Source organism: Euprymna scolopes, chromosome 6, assembly GCF_053919585.1.
Source record: "Euprymna scolopes isolate OS-2025 chromosome 6, ASM5391958v1, whole genome shotgun sequence".
NCBI classification, from domain to species: Eukaryota; Metazoa; Mollusca; class Cephalopoda; order Sepiida; family Sepiolidae; genus Euprymna; species Euprymna scolopes.
Window position 1 is genome coordinate 162,734,090 of NC_136487.1, and position 10,295 is coordinate 162,744,384.

Here is a 10,295-nt window from a genome sequence, read left to right on the forward strand (position 1 = left end):
AACTTTAGAACGATAATATTAAAATTGCATATTCACTTCATATTTCACATACGCTATAATCACGTTGACACAATAGTTCTCGGTAAATTAAGCAATGTTGAACCTGGTCAGTAGCATATGAATGACCAACTGGGAATACCAGACACTTTATATGAGATAACGTTTACACCCTTCTGCAAGAACGACTGGGGATCACTTAGGTATTGGCTATTACCCTGAAACTCCATCTTTCGGAGAAAGTCGGTTCAACTCGCCTAGGGTTAGTGCTATTCATATCGGTACATTCACTTGTTACGTTTTTGTTACAGTAATTTTTCATACGTGATTATTTGCTTCTCACTTCCTTTCCGCGTTTGCACCTGTACATTCATTCATTAGTCTTATACTCCCTTTTTCTTAGTCATCAAGCGCAAGCTTAAATGTTCATTATTCTATGTGTGTGTGACATATCTTAATTCTCGCTGTGTTTCTCGTTCATCGTCGTCATCGTCACGTTGATTCTTTTTTTTTTACCTCTGCTGCCTTCATCTAGTGAACCTTGCATGATTGGCCTTGTCATTTTCGTGTTTCTCTTTTCCATAACAGTGATTGTCTTGTCAGTTTAGCTAGGCAAATAACACCTATTTTGATATAGAAAAGAATAAAATAGACGTTAGCTGAGTTTTCAAACGGTTTATTCTCCCACATGAGATAGGCTGAAATTTTCTACCTACTTAATTAAATAACACAAACAGGTTACAGACCTTTTCTTGATAAGGTGACTACTTAAAAAAACAAACAAGATACCGAAATTGTCTTTATTAATTAGTTAACTACTTAACCCACACAAGTTACCGAACTATTTTTAATTAATTATTTAACTAGTTAACACAAACAGGTGGAAAACTTTGTGTCTTACCCTTGTGTCACCGATCTACAATTCGATCTCCTGGAACAGATTTTGTTTTGCAATTTTTATGTTGCTTCGACTTGCACTTAGGGCATCTATGTAAAATCCATACTAGCTCAATTAATCGCTATTTAATATAGGCCCCCACAATTCAACGCACACAATAATATTAAACTTATTAATTATTCAATAATTATATATGTATATTGCATATTTCGCGCTTATAATTTAATGAAGCATTATTTGATTAAGAGAAGATATGCAATTATATAAATTATGATTAGATATTGTAATGTCTCCTCTACCTCCACAATTACTGGGATAAAAGTGATTTGTTAATATCTAATATTACACGGAATTGTACGTAGACTGATAGGTATACCGATAGTAAAATAAAAAATGTTTCATAATAAGAGAAAATGCAATCACTTTATTAATTTGACTAGATTTCCTCCGAGGCACAACCAGTATTCTTAATCTTAATGCGTAGTCTTGCAATATAAATTCCACACATCTCGTGGGTGATTACTAGGGCTATGAAAACAGCATATTCTCATCAATGTTTTGACTCTTAAGTATATATTCGACACAGTTAGACACAGCTAATCAACCAAGAACCATATCACTGTATATAAAAACATATAAGATACCAACGGATACACACTGAAGTCAAAACAATGAAAAGAATATGCTGTTGTCCTAACCCTAGTATATCTCTACTATGATATAAAATAATTTTGTCTGTGTATATGTGTGTCTGTATGTGAGTTCGATCTCTATAAACTCCGAAACGGCTGGTCCGATTTTTATGATATTTCAAACAAATGTACTTTATATATCTGGCAGTGTTATTAGTAGGGCTATGACAACAGCATATTCTTTTCCTTGTTTTGATTCTCAGGTATATATCCATTGATATCTTATATGGTTTTATGTAGAGTGATGTGAGGTGACGTGACCGTCCCAGGTAGCAATTGGGCTTCCCACTGAGGGGAGGCTGAGACTCCCGAAACGTGTGAGAATGCCGGGCAGATATGATTGTATGTAATTGATTTACAGATTTTACGGCTGTTCTGACCTTGAAAGTTGATAACAATCAAGACAAATGTAGTGGTTTACTTAACACAAAAGTATATTATCAAAAAGTACACGTCATGATTCTAGGGCCATAGCTGCCACGAATCGCTGCCACGACGTTTAGATGTAAATGTATTACTGTCCATGGATAAGTCCATTTATTTGTGAAAAGGTGGATCAGCTTAATAATAATGATTAGGCCTATATATATGCAGGCCACTGTTAATAATTTGATGGTTATATGAATTACCTAATGTTGCATATTTTTTTCTCGATCACCTTATTGGCGTTCTCTACTTTTCAATGCTAACCACTTTTGGGTAGCCACCGTTGAGTTAATTTATTGGCTGAAAAATGACTGGCTTATTTATTGCTTCATTATAATTTCTATTTTCCACCTGACTTGGCGCCATCATGCTTTTTAAAAGAAAACTAATAAACACTGATTCTATTTTGACAGATAAAAAGAATTTAACATTTTCTAAATAATATGATTAACTAGCTGGACGCCCGGTGTTGGCCGGTCGTATAATACGCTTAAAAATCATATTTTAATTTATGCAGATTGCGTATGTATTATTATAGTATCAATTCTCTATTGAATATTATATATTATGAGGAATAATTTGCCCAGTAGACTAATTTGTAAAAAATAAAAAATAAAAAAATAATAATGACAATGCCGTTCATCAAATCTCGTTTGTGCTTGTTTACAAAATCACATCTACTGATATTTGAGCTTGATGATCTTAAAAACGTCATTTTTTCTCTTATAGATAAAAACGAACAATTTTACAGGGGAATAATTTACATTACACCGGCTAAGATTACACCGATAGGCTCAGCTGTTTCGGAAGCTATGAGGAAGGAACTCTCTCTCACACACACAAAGTGACTTTTAGTAGAGATAACGTTTTTGTGTTTTTGAGATGAAGATTAGTTATTCGTATTATTTTGATTTCTTGAACTATAGTTCTCATTTTGAGTATCATTTTTTTTACCACGTTTCAGTCGATGTAACCCTCGACCTTCTTCAAGTGTATCTTGCTCAACCCGCGAATGGCTTCATCGAAGTCAGAAATTTGGACGGAATTTCTAACGGAATCTTTTAGTTACTTCAGGGTGTTACCATGTTCGTGTTCTGCCAGCTATGGATAAAAGTCCCAAGGAATTAGTAATTGTACTTTTCGGTCATCCAGATTGAGGATTGATCTTTCAGGCGAATATCACTTTTACAATCGCGAGAATCCGTGGAACACTGGTTAGACTTCTTGGACAATTAATTGTAAAAGTGATATTAGACAACAAAAACTATTAAATGATACATTCACAACAAAAACTATTGAATGATACATTCACATTTACATTCACAACAAAAACTATTAAATGATACGTTCACATTTACATTCACAACAAAAACTATTGAATGATACATTCACATTTACATTCGCAACAAAACTATTGAATGATACATTCACATTTACATTCACAACAAAAACTATTGAATGATACATTCACATTTACATTCACAACAAAAACTATTGAATGATACATTCACATTTACATTCACAACAAAAACTATTGAATGATACATTCACATTTACATTCACAACAAAAACTATTGAATGATACATTCACATTTACATTCACAACAAAAACTATTAAATGATACGTTCACATTTACATTCACAACAAAAATTATTGAATGATACATTCACATTTACATTCACAACAAAAACTATTGAATGATACATTCACATTTACATTCACAACAAAAACTATTAAATGATACATTCACATTTACATTCACAACAAAAACTATTAAATGATACATTCACATTTACATTCACAAAAAAATCTATTAAATGATACATTCACATTTACATTCACAACAAAAACTATTAAATGATACGTTCACATTTACATTCACAACAAAAACTATTGAATGATACATTCACATTTACATTCGCAACAAAAACTATTGAATGATACATTCACATTTACATTCACAACAAAAACTATTAAATGATACATTCACATTTACATTCACAACAAAAACTATTGAATGATACATTCACATTTACATTCACAACAAAAACTATTAAATGATACGTTCACATTTACATTCACAACAAAAACTATTAAATGATACATTCACATTTACATTCACAACAAAAGCTCATCTAGCTACTGCCACTATCATGAATTTCCCGTTCTCCTTCTCTGTACCTAAAATCAAACGAAACTGCCACGAGAAAAAATATTTCCGAGAAGTACCCGTCTGTAAAACACAATACCGCAGGACTGCTTCCTTGCTTACTATAGGATGGTCGTTTCCAAGTCCAATTTAAACAAGTTCTTATTGAACCGTCCTTAGAAATAATCAACTTTTACCCAATCTCTTCCACTACCGATCATCACGGTGTTGTAGCACATAGCACTTGGCACTTACTAACAATTATACTCTAATTGCATTTGAGCCTTGATAAGTTGTTTTCCCTGTAAAAAAAAACAAAAAAGCAAAAGCTGCAAAAAACTGGTGAGACATGTCTTTGCAATAAATCACGTCAAAAACTCGTCTAGCTGTAATCACTATTAATCATTTCAAGTTCTCCCTCTTTGTGCTTAAGACTAAAAGAAACATCTATGAGCAAAGTTTCTTTCCTAGAATTACCCATCTGTGGGACGCAATATCGCAGGACTGCTTTCCGATTGACTTTTAGGTCGTTTTCAATTCAATGTAAACACGATCTTGCTGAACCGCCATTTTCCCCATTTTCCGCTATTGATCATTACAGTGTTGTCTCAACCAATCACCTAACATTCATTAACACTTATCCTCGAGTGACCTTTCGGCCTTGATAATTGACAATTTACTACTAACAACCAAAACAAAAACAAAAAAAACAAAACATTTTTGTTGATAGATTTTCTAATCAAGCAGCTCTCTTTCCGGAAGCGTATCTTTTGACATGCCCATTTTACAATTAACGACGTTTACACATTAAGAATATCATTCCTGCTGCGCGTCATGCAATTAAATGGCTGCCACAGCATCGAAAACGAGGCTCTTCATGGCTATTTTCATTATAATTGTTCGACTAATTCTCATTCTTGTTGCGTTGCCGCTCATAATGACCGGACGTTGATTAATTCCGTGTCTCGATTTGCTGAAAGGTACGGCAGCATCACTTGATCGTTTCAAGGGATTTGAAGATGACAAATGGAGAAGTGATCACGTCGCCTACACGAGATATAGAAAGTGATGAAGAGGGGGTATCGATTTAGAAAACCACTGACTTAACAAAATTCGCCATTGTCCTGTCGCGCATCTGCATTGATGACTGTTGCTGCGAGTGGTTATATGTTAGTGGCTAATGACGAATTTCGTGGAATTGGATAACGGTTATGACCAGAGGGAGATACGAGTTTCAACCTTTGAATACAATTATAATACGAATATAAAATCATATATGATATGCAACACGTACACACACACACACACACACACACACACACACACACACACACACACACACACAGCTACACAAGCTCAATTACTACTAAATATAATAAATAAATAAATAAATAAATAAATTAGCACAGTCATAATGTCGTATTGAAACTTAGGTTTCCATGTCGGGAATTCACGTTTTGTGAAGAAAAAATATCTCAAACGCCGATATTAATATATCATATCTGTTAGTTTTTCTTTTTAAATGAATATAAATACAATTAATTTTTAAACACGTGATTTAGAGAATGTCTGCGATGTTTCTGGTTGTCGAATGGAAATCTCATTCAACTAAGAAGTATTTCTTATACATAAATTTCCTTTTAGAACTAAAGAAAAACATTTCTGTCACATCCGGATTTTTGAAGCTTTTTCTCCATTTTCATGAAGTAAAACGCATCAAAGAGTTAATGAACTTGTTTGCAAGGAGGTTTATTACGCACTGATGTATACTATAATTACAGAATAGAAATATAAGTTGATATTTTTTAAATAGGAGTCACCAGATGCCACTCGAAAATAAGTGTTAAAGAGTGTACAGTGGTAAATGGGACAATATGATAGGGGTCGTTAGTAGTGGAAATTTGGTAAATTGGATTACTTAAGGAGAATGGTTCATCAAGAACTTGTTTATGTTGGACTTAAAGATGACAATATTGTAGTCAGCTGGAAAGCAGGAAAAAGGAAAACAGTTCCACATGTGTGCAGTTCGAAGAAATAAGTTTTATTAATGGAATCTACGTTTAGGTTTAGGCGCAGATAAAGGGTGGGGAAATTATTAATAGTGTTTTCAGAAAGACGAGTGTTTTTCGTGAAAGTTTGGCGCATGGGGACCGAAGATTGGAACCCAGACGAGCACTTGCCATGAAAATAACGATAAAGCAGAAATAGCTCGCAACATCTCTTCTGTGGGAAAGATGTTGTAGGGAAGTAAAAACGGCAGGATGAAGCGCTGAGAGACTCCAGCTTTAATACTATGCCAACATCGGAATAATATAAAGCTCAACAAATTTCAATGAAGAAGACAATAGGAGTCGACAATGAATTCCCAAAGACTATATATTGGAAAATACAGAATGAGTCATTTATTTAATAAGAGTATACATACATTTAGTTGGGGGATAAAGGGGACCAACGAAATGTATGTATACTCTTATTAAATAAATAACTCATTCTATATATATATATATATATATATATATATATATATATATATATATAGTCTTTATGAATTCATTTACCACTCCCATTGTCTCATATATATATATATATATATATATATATATATATATATATATATATATATATAGTCTTTATGAATTCATTTACCACTCCCATTGTCTCATATATATATATATATATATATATATATATATATATATATATATATATATATATATATATTACAAATTCATTTTGTTTCCATTGAATTATACAAGTATTGTTCTTCGTACTAGCTATAAAGCGGTAGAAGCAAAAAATGGAAATTAACATACACACTTACTTAACCAACACTGCTCAAGAAGCGTGTATATAATATTAGCTGGCCACCCGGCGTTGGCCGGTTGTACAATACACTTAAAAAGGATATTTTAATTTATGTAGATTGCATATCTATTATTATACAATTAATCGTCTATTGATTATTATATATCACGAGAAATGATTTGTCCGGGGGGGGGACTAATTCGCAAATAAATAAATAAATAAATAAATAATGATAATGTCATTCATCAAATTCCGTCTGTGTTTGTTTACAATATCGCGTCATCTGATATTTGGGCTTGATGATCCTAAAAATAGTATTTCTTCTCTTATAGATGAAAAAAAAATTTTACAGGGGAATATTTTACGTTACACCGTTGCGACCATGGCCAGTGTAACGTAAAATATTTCCTGTAAAATTCTTTTTTATCTATAAAAGAAGAAAGACTATTTTTAAGATCGGATTTTTTCCATTTTCAATACGTATCAGATGAATATATCTAAGAACACTGCCAGACATATAAATTACCTTTGTGTGAAATTTGAAAAAGATAGGCTCAGCCGTTTCGGAACCTATGAGGAAAAAAAACTCACAAACACACAAATTGGCTTTTATATAATAGCAGATGTACAAGCTAGTTGTTATCAACGATGTCAGAATAGAGAAAATAAAAAAGAAGGAAAGAAAGATAAAAGAAAAGGTGAAGCTGAGATAAGTAGGTCTAACAGATGAGCCTCGTTCTGAAAAATCTGAACAGTTAGGTCACGTGACATATGACAACGGTGCTTCTACCATTATTTATCCTTTGAATGACGGATATAGAAAGCATGAGCCAATTTTGGAAAAACTATGAGAAAGCGAAAGCGTTTCTAAGAGAAAAAAATATTTTGCAAGCGGAAGGCCCGGCGTGTCTAATTTGTCAAAGACAAATGATAGAAGTAAAACGAAAAAAAGACAATTTTTGTTGGAGATGCCCCACACACAAGGAAAGACACTTTTCCATAAAACAAGGGAGTTTTTTGGAAGGAACTAAGCTCCCTTTCACTTCTTTTATTAAATTATTATATTTTTGGTCTTTTAAGACTCCTGTTACACAGTGCGCAAAATTGTGCAAAATATCACAAGCAACGAACATAATCTGGTATCTAAGAGATATTTCCTCGAGGCAATTATTAGCAAATCCGACCAAAATAGGAGGAAATGGTATTACTGCAGAAATAGACGAGAGTGTCATTGCGAAAAGAAAACGAACAATCCCACAGAGATGGATATTTGGAGGTATCGATACTGTCTCAAAAATTAGATTTTTGAGATGTACTTATGGGGTCAGCTCAAACTTGACTACCTATCATTAAAGAACTGGTGCTGCCGGGTAGTGTCATCCATTCTGACGCATGGAAAAGCATATGAAAGAATAGAAAATATACTAGTCACCCCTCCGTATGTTTTTTTACAAGGAATTCATCAATTATCAAGGTCCGGAGGCCACTCGGGGATAAAGGTTATTGCATGTACAGTAATCAATGGGATAATATAGTAATAATCGCTAGTAATTGAGATCTGATAAAGTGTCTTACTAAAGGGGGCGGTTCAACAGAAACTTGTTTATGTTGGACCTGAAGACATCCAAGTTGTAGTCAGGTGGGAAACAGGTAATCGGAAGAGAGTTCCACAGGCGTGCATTTCTAAGAAAGAAGCTTTGTTCATGAAATCTACGTTTTGATTTAGGTACAGATAATGAGTGAGGAAAATTAATGACAGTGGTTTCAGCTAGACAGGTGTTTTTCGTGAAAGATTGGCGAGGGAAGGGCCAGAGATTGGAACTCAGACGAGCATTTCCCATGGAAATAACGATAAAACAACGACAGGCTCGCAATGTACCTTCTTTGGGAGAGAGGTTGAGGTAAGAGGAAAAGGCATCCCCCACTAGGCTACGAAGTCTATTTTGTACTCTGTCAAGGCAGGATATGCTGTTTTTAGCTGCTCCTGCCCAGATGTGGCAGCAGTATTTTATCCTTGGACATAGTTGGCTTTTATACAGATAGAGAATTGCATCAGCAGTGAGATGTCTACTGGAGGGGTAGAAGGATTCCACCATTTTTCCAACAACCTTGACAACAGATTTGTACGTGTTCCATTTCAGATCAGGAGTAAATGTGAATCCCAGAAGCTTGTAAAAACATGGAGCCTCCCCAAGACGAGAGCCATTCATTTCAATTGATACCAGATGGAGATAAGAGCGTTGATGATGTAAAGATAGAAGCTTGGTTTTAGATGCATTAAAAGTAACCAGCCACCTCTTTGCTCATTGTACCACGCGCTCAAATCAGAAGAGAGAGAATCAGAGAGAACTTTGTCATTTACGGCCTTTGATGCGTTGCATAAATATCAATGAATGATTTAAGTATGTGTTTTGTAGATGTAGATCAGGAAGAGAGTTGGACCCAGGATGGACCCTTGAGGGACACCAGCATTAATACTGTGAACTTCTAATTTCTGCCCATAAACCACTACTCTTATGAGCCTATCAGAGAGAAATGATTTAATAATTGAGAAAACATTTCCAGTTAAACCGTAACTGGAAATCTTGTGAAATAGGCCTTTATGCCATACCTTATCGAAGGCCTTTGATATGTCAAGAGCAATTGCCCTAGAAAAGAAGCCTTTGTAAAGAGATTCACTAATCCTATGAGATATAACCGTTAGCACATCTGCTGTAGTTCTAGCAGAACGGAAACCATATTGCATGTCACTAAGAAGGTTATTTCTGCTGAGGTGGTTGACTATTTCTTTATTTAATATGGATTCCAGCAACTTACTCATGACACACAGGATACTTATTGGTCTATACTGGGAGGGAGATTACCTGTCACCCGAATTCTTAAATACAGGGCATACTGATGGGGTTTTCAAGGTTGTTGGGAAGCAATTCTCCTTAAGACAACGCTTAAACAATTTAGTAAGTATTGGGGCAAGTTCTGGCTGAAGCTTTTTCAACACTATAATTGGAATGCCGTCATGACCAGTTGTTTTACTGGAATCAAGGTTCTTGATTTGCTTGGCGACCTCACGCACAGATATATTTTTTTTATACAGTGATCACCACTTATCAAGGCCCGGAAGCCACTCAGGGATAAGGGTTATTGCAAATACATTACGTTAGTGTGGAGTTTGATGAAGTGTTTACTTAAGGGGGCGGTTCATTAGGAATTTGTTAAAATTGGACTTGAAGACATCCAAGTTGTAGTCCGGTGGGAAGCAGGCAGACGGAACAGAGTTCCACAGGCGTGCAGTTCTAAGAAAGAAGCTTTGTTCATGAAATCCGCGTT